This window comes from Aotus nancymaae, unplaced genomic scaffold (genome assembly GCF_030222135.1).
Source record: "Aotus nancymaae isolate 86718 unplaced genomic scaffold, 86718_ANA_hifiasm-v0.15.2.pri h1tg000020l, whole genome shotgun sequence".
Classification (NCBI taxonomy): Eukaryota; Metazoa; Chordata; class Mammalia; order Primates; family Aotidae; genus Aotus; species Aotus nancymaae.
The window spans coordinates 23,758,361-23,772,385 of NW_026988432.1; the positions used below are offsets into that span (position 1 = coordinate 23,758,361).

Sequence of the window (14,025 nt, forward strand, 5' to 3'; positions counted from 1 at the left end):
GTCTGTTTTTGTCTCTCTGTTGTATCGGTCTGTTTATACCTCAAACAATATATACTATTGTAATTTCTGTAAGTTTAACATAAGCATTAATGTATGGTGGTAGTGTTATTACTACATTTTTGTCTTTTTTGAAGATTTTTTTTTAATCTTTTTGGCCCTTGATATGTTTATACATTTTAAAGTCAGCTCATTGATTACCACATGTACTGAAATATACACTCATACATACATATATGCTGAGAACTGTTACTATATTGATTGTTATTATATTGATTTACATTTCAATTTAATTTGAAGAAAATTGACATTTTTATAATATTAAATCTTGTAATACATAAATATGGCATATTTATTTGGATTTTAAAAAATTATTTTGGTACTGTTTGTAGCTTTCTCAGTAGATAGCTTGAACATCTTTACTTAGATATTTCTAGAAATGTAAGGTTTTCCTTTATAGCTCTTGTAAATAGTATTAAGTTTAAATGTCACCTTTAAAGTGTTTGCTGATAGTATAAAGGAATGTAATTTACTTTAATTAACTGACTATTTAGAGATGTTTATAAAGTGTATTAAATCTGATAGCTGATCTGTAGAATATTTGGATTTGTTCATTCACAATCATCTCATCTGCAAATGATGAGAATTGTATTTCTTTCCTTCCAAATCTTCACATTTTATTTGTTCTTTCCTTTTTCCTCCCTCACTGCCTACCTTCTTCCCTCCCTTTCTTCTTCTTCTTGTTGTGTTTTATTTGCAGGGACTATGTTCTCTGATACAACGAATGAATTTGGTGACAGATGACATCCTTATCTCATTTTTGGTCTCAGTATTTCATGGACAGCCTCACCATTACCAGCATCTCTTCAAATATTTCCAATTATCCGTTATCTCTGCTCTTTTTGTAACCATTTATGCTATACTTTTTCATTATGGCTTATATTTCTCTTGCCCTGCATTTTCTGAAGTTCACTGTTTTATCTCTGTTTCAAATCTGATCTATTTTTTAGCCTTTTTATCTCTGTCTAGTCTACTGTTAAATCCATCTATTGAATTCTTAATTTCTTTTATTTTGTTTTTTACCTCTAGAATTTCCATTTAATTTTCTTTTTTTTTTTTGGAATGTATCCTAATTCCCTGGTGCAGTTTCCATCCTTTCATCTATTTTCTTACATATATAAATCATGGTTATTTTAATGCTAATACATGATAATTCTGAGTCACTGTGAGTTTCTTTGTTCTTCCCTGCATTTTTTTCCCTCATAATTTGCTCATTTGGTGGTATTTCCTGACATACCAGCTGATGTTTTGACCAAATGCCTGATGAGTTTATTTTAGGCTTCCCCTCATTCTCCAAGTGTAGCTCTTCAGTGGTTCAACTGAAAACCTGGAGCTATTTTTTAGATCCATTTTTGGGGGAGGAAATTCTGCATTCCAATTTTGTCTTCCCAGCACTATGAGACTGAGGAATAGCTACTTAGTTCTTCAGCTGTGTTTCCCTTGGTTTCTGTGTTTCCGCAGATACATTCCCAGCCATAAGTGGTAGCCACCTCAAGGCAGCACTGAATGCAGAATGCCAAACTTACTTCCCTGGATTTTTCTTTTTTCTAGCAGTTGGCCCCTTAACTCCTGGTTGCCTTGATAACCCTGAATTTAAGTTTTTGCATTCCTAGCCCAGTGAAACTGCCAGAAACTCTAGACCACTTTTTCCTTCTTAACGTCCACGTCCTGCTTTGATATTGTGATAAAAGAAAGACTTCAGCCAAATTAAATTTAAAGGAGTTTAATTGTGCAATGAATGATTCATGAATTGGGCAGCTTTCTGAGCCACAGTAAGCTCAGACTCCCATGCAGCCATGTAGTAGAAGAAGATTTATGGAAACAAAAAGAAAAGTGACATACAGAAAATGGAAATGACAACTGGATTGGTTACAGCTTGACATTTGCCTCATTTGAAAACAGTTTAAACGGTTGGGTACGTATGATTGGCCAAAACTCAGTAATTGGCACAAATGTAGGCTACAGTCTGTTTATATACCCACTGGTTATAGTTCATGATGTACAGAAAAACCTTTAGGCTGAACTTAAGATATGTAAGGAGGCAGCTTTTGGGCTAAACTTGATTTAACATTATTATATGTCCTGAGGATTAAATATAATAGCAAATTTTAGACTCACCCCAATGTCTGGCTGTCTTGGCATCCCCACTGCGTTTACTTTTTTGTTTAGAATCTTACATAGCTTTTACAATTGTTTTGGGCAGAAGAATTTGTATGATACAAATACTCTATTATAGGAGTCTAGGATAGATATTTGTTTCTTTAACTCCTTAGCTTTGAGACTGGGTAACTTGTAAAGCTTTCTAAACTTTAGTTAGCTCGTTTCTGAAATGGGTTCGTTACAAACTATCTTGCTGCTAGTAGTGTAACTAGGTTGCAGGATGGGATGGGGCTCAGCTCCCTCCCCAATTGGATGTACCCAAGGTTCTTGGGCTAACTTGCCCCAGGAATGAGGAAAAGGCCCTGGCAGTGTGGTGAGCTTACCATTTGTATAAATAGCAGACCCAGAGAGTTTAGCAGAAAGCTATTTATGAGGCAGAGAAAGGGAAAGAGAGGAAAGTAGAGAGAGAGCCCATGCTGTTGTGGGAGGGGAATATGGAGGGGTAGAGAGAAAAAGACAGCTTCCACGTTTTTGTGGGAGGGGCTCTCAGAGAGGGAAATTCGTGCAGGTACGGTGCAGTGTGTAAGGTCTGTTCTCACCGAGGATAAAACGAAGAAACTGATGCCAGCACGAAAATAATCCAATGCGAAGGAATTTATTCAGGCTCCCGGGTGAGGTTCTGTGGTCCAACAGGAGGGGCCGGAGAAGTCACACAGACTCGTCTTAGACATGGGGTTTTATAGGGAGTGGAGGCGCTTGATTGGTTGTTCCCAAGGTGAGTGGGACAAAATGGTGGGGAGTGGGGCCCAGATGGAACAAAATGGCAGGGAGTGGGGCCCAGATAGGACAAAACGATAGGCAGGAAGACAAAATGACAGGCAGTGGGTGGGGCCCAGTTAGGACAAAATGGTAGGCAGGAAGACAAAATGGCAGGCAGGAAGACAAAATGGCAGGCAGGGAGTGGGGCCCAGGTAGGACAAAATGGTAGGCAGGAAGACAAAATGGCAGGCAGGGAGACAAAATGGCAGGCAGGGAGTGGGGCCCAGATAGGACAAAATGGTAGGCAGGAAGACAAAATGGCAGTCAGGGAGTGGGGCCCAGATAGGACAAAATGGTAGGAAGGAAGACAAAATGGCAGGCAGGCAGTGGGGCCTGGATTGGACAAAATGGTATCAGGTAGGTCCTGGCGGGGCTTTTTTTCCCGGGCTCCCTTGGGGGAGGGAGGCGTGTCCGAGGTCTCTGTGAGGGAAGGGGGTGTGTCCGAGCTCCCCGGGCGGGGGGGGGGGGTGTCCGATGTCTTGGCAACACAACCAGCCTTACACAGTGGAGTTTTAACTTTGAAGTTACTCCTGCCCCATTCATGTTCTTGTTCAATGAGAGGAGTTCTTTCAGACTTCCTCTGGAGTGATTGATCTTTGACTCTGATGCTGGATTGGCTGTCTGGCCTAGAACAGCGGCCCTTCCTCCCAGAGCTTTTCCCGGGCTTTTTAAACAAAGGAGCATACCTGGAATTTTACCTAGCCCTGGAGGGAAAGTTAGACAAAGCACTCTAGGTTCCCAGATGGGAAGGTGGATGGAAGCATGGTGCTGGGAAGTTCTTGCCTTTGAAAGCAAGCCCCTTGTGGAGCCAGGATGACAGTTTTTGTCTTAACACAGTCCTTCAGTAGGAATAAATAAGATATGCACGTAAAGTTGTTAGCACAGTTCCTGGCATTTCATAAACCAAATATTATCATCCTCTTCTTACTACTACTAATATTAGTATGCATAATCATTCATCTCACACAGTTGGTCCAGACAAGGTTGAGAGAACATTCGAGATGTTGGATAAGTACAGTTTCCAAGAGGTTTTATATTAGCATTGCTCACATAATCAGTAGGTGATGAAGATTCAAGATGAAGTAAGGCATGGTCCAGTTGGAAACTGGAAAGAGATTGAGCTTAGGAATGTGTTCCCAAGCAATAGAAAGATAAAGGATGCAGAAACTGTAAAGCAAACAGAAACTAGAAGGTAAAGGAATCAAGGAAATAATACATCTACAGACAGTCTACTCATGGTATTATAACAAAATACCTCAGACTAGGTCATTTATAAACAATATAAATTTATTTCTTATAGTTCTGGATGCTGGAAAATTCAAGATCAAGGTGCTGGCAGGATTGGGGTGTAGTGAGGTCCATTCCTCACAGATGGTGGCCCTTACAGCACCCACACATGGCAATAGAGCAAGGCAGCTCCCTTCACCTTTTTTACAGGACACTCTATTTGTGAGGGTGGAGTCCTTCTGACATAATCACTTCCCAAAAGGCGCCACCTCATCATAGTAGGAATTAGGTTTGAACATGAATTTTGGAAAGAAACATTCAGACTACAGTAAAAGCATAGGGAATGACAGAGAGTAAAAGCATAGGGAATGACAGACTGTTAGATCTCTGGACAGCTTTATATCACTTTGTGGATAATATAATGCCTCAGTCCCAGAGACATTAATCATAGAAGAAAGCTGGAAGTCTCAGACAAACATGAAAATCAAAGAGGCACACATGAAACTAAGTAAGCCTTCTTGAGAAAATCCACTTCTCAGAGTTCTGTTCCCCTTAAATACAAATAATAAAACTTGCCTTCTTATTCTGTCTTATCTCTAGATTCTTGGACATGATCATGATGAATCAATGAGTCAATTAGAACAGACGTATTGAGTATATAGTACATGCTAGATCCCCATATTTAGAAATACTTTCATTAAAACCCTGGAATTCCTTTCAGAAGCTATAGGAGCCAGTTGCAGCTACTTTACTTCTTCATATCTCATTTTCCTATTATGTAAAAGGGAGATAATATTAATACTTATTTTATGGTGGTTGTATAAAAAGCAAATAAGATACAAAGTACTCAGCCTTGTGCCTGATATATGAGCATGCCTTATGACATAATTTAATTATCTATTGTTGCATAACAAAGTTATTCTGAAACTTAAAATATGAAAACAATAACATTATCTTATAATTTCTGTAGGTTAGGATTTCAGAAATGGCTTAGTCAAGTGGTTCTTGTTAAAGGTTTCTCATGAGTCTGCAGTCATTTCATGGTTCCATGCCATACCACTTGGGCTGCTTCTTATTGTTGCTTCATGGTGTGCCACCTGGCTTCCCCCTGAGTGAGAGAGCAAGAGCATTTATATTATGTTAGCGGTGCTCACATAAGCAATAGGAGAGAGAGAGGGGAGGGGGGGGGGCGTGGGAGGGGGAAAGAGGGGAGGGGGAGGAGAATGGGGGGAAGAGAGGAGAAGGGGAGCGGGGAGCCAGCCTAAGACAGATGACTGGTTTCTTTATAACCTAATCTCAGAAGTGAGATCCTATCATTTCTGCAGTATTCTATTCATTAGAAGTGAGTCACAAAGTCCAGCCCACACTCAGAGGACAAGGATTACAAAAACCTGTGAATATCAGGAGGCAGCTATAATTTGGGCCATTTTTGAGCCTGACAACCACATAATATTAGACAGTTTTAGCATTTTTGGTGAGCTGAGTGTTGGCAAGAAGAAAGCATACACTATAGACGACATCTTATTTGGCAAGGGAGGCAAAATCTTTTGTGATGTGAGGTGTACAAAGCAGAAGCTTATATCAGATTGTCAGCTCCTCTTAATTCCAAGTTCCTGAGAGTGGTGGACCACAACAGGGTGAAAGAGGAGGGGATGGCCCATAGTTGCTGGTGACACTGTGGAAGCCACCTGGTCTTTACAGATCTGAGAAACTCGATTTCTCCTTATACCACAACCTTTCTCTACTAAGGACTGCTGTGGGAACCCATGGTGAGTTAGATGCAAGGGCTGTAGACCCGAGCTGATCAGATTTAACTTTTGGCTCAATCACTTACCAGACAGGTATCCTTGGAAAAGTTACCTAAGCTCGCTGTACCTCAGATTCTCCCATCCTCAAATGGGAACAAAAATAGTCCCTACTTAAATGGTGGTTGTGGGAGTGAAAGAAAACAAATCACATGAAATACTTCAGAACAGTGTCTGCCCACAGGAAGTACTCAATAAATCCTGGCTACAATTTCTCTAAATATAAAAGAAAAATAATTGCATAGTAGTGTAAACCTTTCCCTTTGCGGGCATGTTAACAAATACTGCAATTTCTGAGTATTTGGACTTAGAGTCATGGAGAAAGCAGGCATCTGTGATCAGGTCTTTTGGCTCTAACTTTCTTTGATTAGACAGCACTCTGGAAATCTGTTGTCTCACAATATTAAAAGTGCCTGCAACATGCTAGCCCCTCAAAAAATCCTGGTTACTTCCCCATGTTCCCTTTACTTCTGTTTACAGTCTAGTAGATCTGAAAAGACATCGCCATGTAAAATGTAACTGGCAGAAGAAAGCAGCACCTGCTGAATGAATGGTTCAGGTGGAAAGCTTTCTAAGGTCCCAGAGGAGGAAGTGATTTCAGCGTGAGACGCTCAGAAACGGATTAGCAATTATCAAGGGCATTTAGTCTGTGGGACCAGCTGGAAAACATAGTGTAGGGTTGGGTCCTATTTTCTCTCAATTACCTGATAGTGTAGGGTAAAATTAAGGCTTTTTGTTTAAACCGTTCTGTTAGTAGAAGCTCTGTCCCCCTACTTCCCCGTATATCCTCAACTATTTAGTTTTGGTTTAGTGTTGGTTAAAATGGAGTTAACTAAACCATTTTTTCCCCTTAGGCTGCTGATCTGAAATTCGGTAACATTTATATCTGCACAGAGCTATCAGATCCTCAGAGGCAAATTCTTCACAAATAAAAGGAAGTTCACCCTTTGAATGATTATATGAATTAATAAGGAAGGGAAATTATTCATTGTGGTGGTAACTGCTAGTCAGTGTGAAGCCAACCCTCTTACATTTTAATTAGAAATAATTCTGCAAATAGGTAACCTGCTATGTTAGATGAGAGAATAGCTAAATGTGGAAGCATATTTTATAATTATGCCAATTAAATAATTTGATATCATTAGAATATTAACTTTTACCCTTAGTTTATTAAGTATTGAATGAGAGAAAGTCTGAAATCAGGGAAGAATTTTCCTTTTTCAAGAAAAGTCATGGGTGAGTATAAAAAGGATAGCTTTTTTACTTCTGAACTAATAAATTTGAAATGGAACAAAATAATTGAAGGCACTTAGCCCAATAATTAAGGCTATTCACTAAAGTCTTTATTAAATATAAGGAACTTAATTTGTAATGTCCCGAAAGATTCATAACACCTGTTGTGGATTTTTTAGAGGTGTATGGGTTTTTAACCCCTTAAACTTTTAACTGTGGGGGGTAATAGGATTTTTGTGCCTTCAAGGAGAATCAAAAGCAATTAATTATAATTAATTATATATTTGTCTGTAAGGTGTTCTATAAAACTATGGTAAGATACTAGAAAATAGTTACTAATCGCAAAACACACCCAAAAGAGAGAGAATTTCCTTTTTTATGGCAATTGCCCCAGTGTAATCTTAGTTGTTTTCAGTAACAGTTTTTTATGATTGAAGCACAAGTTCAATTGCAATTTTGTGCAGTGTTTCCCATTGTAGTGGAAACTCACCATTCTCCTAATAAAGAATGGGCAAATTCTGGGGGCAATCATGTTTCAATGACTTCCATATAATCAAAGAAGGTTTTATTCTCTCCCATAGCTCATTCCTTAGCTGTAACCTCACACAGAAAAAAATATTCAGACAAAACTCTTCAGCAAACTTGCTTGATTTTTATCTGATGATGAGAGAAAACATTCTCAAGAATGATGTTGCATTGACCTCTGTGTGGCTTTCTTAGTAGAATCTGCCAAAAAGTTTTTATCATTTAGTGTAAAATTCATCAAATTTTCTTTTAAATTGAAGGGAAGAGTATTATTCTACAAGAAAGACTAAGGATATTGGTGTCTTTTCTGGCTTTTTAATTTTAATTTACAGCCCCTCCATTTTCCTAGCTTATATACAACCTTGACTCATTGTATGAGTGTTCTATTGTAGTAATTTGTAGTAACAAATTACTACAAACAGTGGCTTAAAATAATACCTATTTATTAGCTCATCGTTTCCATGGATCAGAAGGCCAGGCACCGTGTGGCTTGGCTGTTTTCTCTGCGCATGGTCTTATGAGGCCCAAATCAAGGTGCTGGCAGAACTGTGTTCATTACTGGAGGCTCTGGAAAAGAAGAATCTGTTTGAAAGCTCATTCAGGATGTTGTCAGAATTTACTTCCTTCTCATGCTTTTCACATTGCCATTTCCATCTTTAAGGCATCAACAGTGAGTCAAGTCCTTTTCATGCTTTAAATCTCATTGGCTTCCTTTTTTTTGCCACATGTCCCTGCTTTTTAGGGCTCATGTAATTATGTTGGGGCCAACTAGATAATCTAAAATAATCTGTTTTAAGGTTAACTAATTAGTAACTTTATTACATCTGCAAAATTTCTTTCACCACATAACCTAAGCAAACAGGGAGCGTCATGAGGACCAGAGTTCTGCCTGTTACACTTATTCTGAAATATAAAAAAAGTAAAAAGCAATGATAAAAATTCCCATAAAAATTAGTAGATCTAACTGTATAAGATCGGAAAATTTTTGAATGTCATAAAATAAGTAAGTTCAGTGAATACAGTGGTATACATGTTTGCCACAAAGCTAAAAATTGATATTCTTAAAACATTGGGAGCTCATGTAATTAACAAGAGAAAGTCTGATAGAAATGTGGGCTGTCTGATTATGCACATTCTAGTGTATCCTATCCCTGTATGCTGGGCAAAAATAATCCATCAAGATGAGTTCTGAGTGAGTATGTATATTCCTAAATCAATAACTCCAGCTACAAGCATAGAATATGCTGCTGACTTAAGCTAATTATTTCATCTTCTGCTTAAAAATTTACAAGGTGACACTGCTGGGTAAAAATGGCAGAGTCATGCCAGATCATAGTTCACTCTTTCTAAACAAATAGGTACCAAAAAAAACCAACGTAAAACAGGAAACAATGAACCGTAATCAAGCAAGGGCTAGCAATGTTTACTATCAATGCAATAAATTTCAAAATGTCTCAGACAAGAAAAAAATATATAGGAATCTTTGTGCTGATAGTAACTTAGCTTCTCTTCCTGTCCCCATCCATTCAACATAGCAGGAAATGAGGAAAGAAGGTAAATTGAGAAAAGCTTTAAACTTATCTGTCTTAGGCTGATCCTTTTGAGAGGAAAACGTGAGACAAATGTTAATATGTTAAAAATACTTTGGGGGGAGGGCAGAATTCCAGAACAGCTGGAGTATGGATGGGGGGAATGGAAACAAGACAAGACAAGTTACAGAAGTGGCTGTATGACTGGACTGGCCACTGCTTTTTGAGTTGCTGCAGTGACACAATAAGAACTATGCCAAGATTAATGCCTAATACAGGTGCTCCTTGACTTATGATAGAGAGATGTCATGATAAACCCATAATAAGTTGAAAATACTGTAAGTTGAAAGTGCATTTAATATATAATCATTTAATACACATAATCTACAAAAATTATAGCTTAGCCTAGCTGATATGGTTTGGCTGTATCCTCACCCCAAATCTCATCTTGAATTGTAATCTCTTGCAAATCTATTGAAGCGTTGCCAAGAGTAAGTCCACCTCGGCATAGTCCTTATTCCTCTGGCCTGCTGAGTGACCTACTGTGCGTATCTTACATTTTGCGAAGTGGTGGTGTGGTAATCACATTGATTTTCTTATGCTTACTTTCCTTTTTTTTTTTCCTTTTCTTTTCCTGCCAAGGGCTTACACCTCACAAATAAAATGTTAACACTTTAATTCTTGCTTTAGCATATTTTTTCAGGAAAAAGTAGGCTAAAACAATTGGTACCAAGCACAAGGTTATAAAAACTAACTCTTAGGATATAATTGTGAGTATGTTTATTCCTGAACCAATAACTCTGGCTAGAGGGATGGAATATGTTGTAGACTTAAGTTAAGCAAGACCTCTTCCTGGAACTGGAAGAAGGTCAGTTCAGCCTAAGCCACCTGGCTTGAAAGTCCATGGTCCTGCAGGAGTGGGGAATGGAGGCTGACATGATAATTAACACATATTTTTTAATGATTTGCAAATAATTATAGAAATACGTAGTCTCTCACCTCATCCCAGCATAACCATTATTTTCATGTTTTTCTTCCTTAAGCAGGAGCTTTATTTAGCATAGTTGTAAAATAACATGGTTTTAATTTGATATCATACCTTTTCATCTTATCACATCCTTTACAAATATTAACTACATAAAGTTACATTAAGTAGAATTTACCATAATATGCATAACCTATCTTCTATTATTGAACATTTAGGTTTCTCTTCTTTATCATCATTTGCTTGTTTCGTTTTGCTTCATTCTCTATTATTTATGTTGCAAAGGAAATATTTCTAAATATTGTTCTGAATTTTTATCTAAACATGCCTATAAAATAATTTAATCTCATTGTCTATATTTATCCCAATATAGCAACACAATATAGCAACAAATTAAGAGATGGAATTTGCATATGTTTTATACCTGACTCTCTTATTAACTTCAGTACTTTTTCCTGTCTGCCAATTTATCTAGAGTCAATCCAATTAAATGCTTAATGTTTTGCATTTATGAAGATGCCAAGGTCCCCTCTAAGAACTTAGATGCAAGAGAGATTAGATTAATTTCTTAGAATTAAACCAATGAAATCTGTAGGAACAATTTACTCAAATACTTATTAATGCCTAATACAGGTGCTCCTTGACTTATGATAGGGATGTGTCATGATAAACCCATAGTAAGTTTAAAATATCATAAGTTGAAAATGCATTTAATATGCATAACCTACCAAATATTATACCGTCAAGGGAGAGACATAACCTATTTTCTATTATTGAACATTTAGGTTGCTCCTTCCTTATCATCATTTGCTTGTTAAGGTAGAGGTAATTGAATCATGTGGGCAAGTTTCCCCCATGCTGTTCTTGTGATAATGAGTGAGTTCTCACAAGATCTGATGGTTTCATAAGTGGTAGTTCCTCCTGCATTTATTCTCCTTCCTGCCACCTTGGGAAAGAGGTGCCTTACTTCCCCTTTACTTTCCACCACGACTGTAAACTTTCCTGAGGTCTCTCTCCCTAACCATGCTGAACTGTGAGTCAGTGAAATCTCTATTTTAGAAATTATCCAGTCTCTGACAGTTTTTTATAGCAGTGTGAAAATGGACCAATACTCTAGCCTACCTTAAACATGCTCAAGATACTTACATTAGCTATGGTTAGACAGACTCATCTAACACAAAGCCTATTTACAATAAAGTGTTTAATATCTCCTGTTGAATACTATGTACTAAGTCAAAATTGTGACAGTTCTACACCATCCTAAAATCAAAAATTCATAAGTTGAACCATTGTAAATCAGGGACCACTTGTATAAGCAATGACAATTCCAAGCATTGTAAACTCAATAATAAACAAAATGGATATGGTCCTGTTCTCATGAATAGATGTGATTAATTATTTCTGGAAGTAATTTAAAAATATTATTTACTAATGATTGAATCAAACATTGGAGAAAACTCTAAGCATCAATCAAAATAAGTCGCTTATAATTTTAGAAAGTAAAACTATGAATGAATGAGTTACTTAGATGTTACTATCTAATTTATTATATTGCATTCAATTAGATGAAATATAGGAAACAGAATTGAGATACCCTCAAATATAAAAGTGGCCCCTGTCTGTTCTCCAGCATATACAGAAGAGACTTTTTTGCTGCATGGATTCTGGTAATCTGGTCCTTATAAGAGGGAAATCTCTATTTGGAACATGGAGACAATTCATTTTGTTGTGATTTCACACTATTATCTAATATTTCAACAATAGATTGACTTCCTGTGGTCTGATGACAGCACTATTTTGTGTGTATCTTTCAGGCACACCTATACCACTGAAGCATCACCTGGATTCTAAGGAATCAGGTAGGCTGGGTCAGCCATGCATGTTTGAAAAATGTCCTTATATCATTGTGTTTGAAATTGTGGGTCAGATTTATCAAATAGGCAATGAAATCAAGTGGTTTGTAATGAACAAATTTTTAAAAAGGAAATAGAACATAATAGAAAATATCAGTATGTTACAGTGCTGACGGTAAGATTCTATGACAGTTGTATGCTAACCCTTCCTGTCAACATTCTGGTTTTTCCATTTGTATTTGATTGTAGTATTTGTCAATTAGTCAACCAAGCTGTTCATTGAAAACCATCATGCCAGTTTTGTGAATGATTTATTAATTAGTAGGTTATTAATTTTCTAGACTGGCTGGGTGTAAGCATCATACAGAATACTTCTTAAAAATTCAGATTTCTTGCATCCACTCTTGAATATTCCAATTCATTACTGGAGTGAAGCCTGGGACTCTGTTTTTTTTTTTATTATTATTTTATTTTTATTTATTTTTTATTTTTTTATTTTATTTTATTTATTTTTTATTGCATTTTAGGTTTTGGGGTACATGTGAAAAACATGCAAAGTTGTTGCATAGGTGCATTCATGGTAGTGTGATTTGCTGCCTCCCTCCCCCTCACCCATATCTGGCATTTCTCCCCATGCTATCCCTCCCCAACTCCCCACCCCCCCGCTGTCCCCCCTCCCCCCCAACAGACCCCCGTGTATAGTGTTCCCCTCCCTGTGTCCATGTGTTCTCCTTGTTCAACACCCTCCTATGAGTGAGAACATGTGGTGTTTGGTTTTGGACTCTGTTTTAAGGAGGACCTCAGATGACTTCAATGTAACCAATTAAATTGGATCTGAGTTTAGGAACCAGGTATTTTATTCTCCATACTATGGAGAGAAAGATGGTGTTTCTCCTTAAACATAATGCAAGATCAATTTTCTCAGTACTTGATGATGTTAGGATGATGTTTCTCATGTTTTTATAAATAGCCACCTGGGAATGTATCAGATTATATGAATTCCCAAAGGTGGATATCTAGGTTGGAAATAACTGAAATGATAAGCTAAATGGAACTGTTACAGAGCAGGCATACTTATAAGTTTAAAAAAAAAAAAGAAAGAAAAGTTTTCTACTGAAGTGATCAAGTTGCCATGGGAACCTAAAGGCTCAGTTACCATACTTAAATGAATAACACTGTAAATTTTGTAATGAACACCAAAACTGACTAAAGATCAGTTCAGTGAAAGTAGTTTTCTTTCAGAATAGTAACACCTTAAAACAATTATTTAACTGTAGATAATTATTTGAAGGAGAGGTTTTGATAAAATTCTTAACTTGGAAGTAACTTTTGGTTAAAGCATAAGCTAGAATATGAAGGGCTGTTTGTTCATCTGAATGCTTATTTCTAATAATCTAGAATCAAGTGTGTCCAATCTTTTAAATTCTATGGGCAATATTGGAAGAAGAATTGTCTCGGGCCACACGTAAAATACACTAATGATATCTGATGAGTTTTTTTAAAAATCATAAAAAAGTCGCATTAGGTTTTAAGAAAGTTTACGAAATTGTGTTGGGCTGCATTGAAAGCCATCCTGGGCCACATGCGACCCAATGGCCATGGGTTGGACAAGCTTGATCTAGATGCTGCTGTATAGAATCTATCAAAGAGGGTGATATTTAAAATGCTCAACAGTGTGAGTAAGTGGAATGCACACCAGCAATAGCATCACAAGGCCTTGTTCTGAGAGCAGGCATTAACACATTGTTTGGTGGATTATGAGAAAGTTCTGGGGAATCATAGGGTTGTTGTGAGTGGGATGGACAAGACAGACAGTAAATTCAAACAGCAGATATCTCCCAATTAGTATAAAAGTATTCCAGAATTGTAAAACATATACATTCAACGTGTAC

The 14,025-nt window shown here is 37.2% G+C and overlaps 1 long non-coding RNA gene across 2 annotated transcripts in view; it reads left to right on the forward strand.

Moving 5' to 3' along the window:
• Positions 1-14,025, forward strand: part of LOC105725294 (uncharacterized) — a 398,310-nt gene that overhangs the window by 154,420 nt on the left and 229,865 nt on the right. For both annotated transcript variants that reach the window (XR_001109261.3, XR_010343620.1), the window contains exon 2: positions 12,095-12,139. This is a non-coding gene — a long non-coding RNA (uncharacterized LOC105725294). The remainder of the gene's footprint in view (positions 1-12,094; positions 12,140-14,025) is intronic.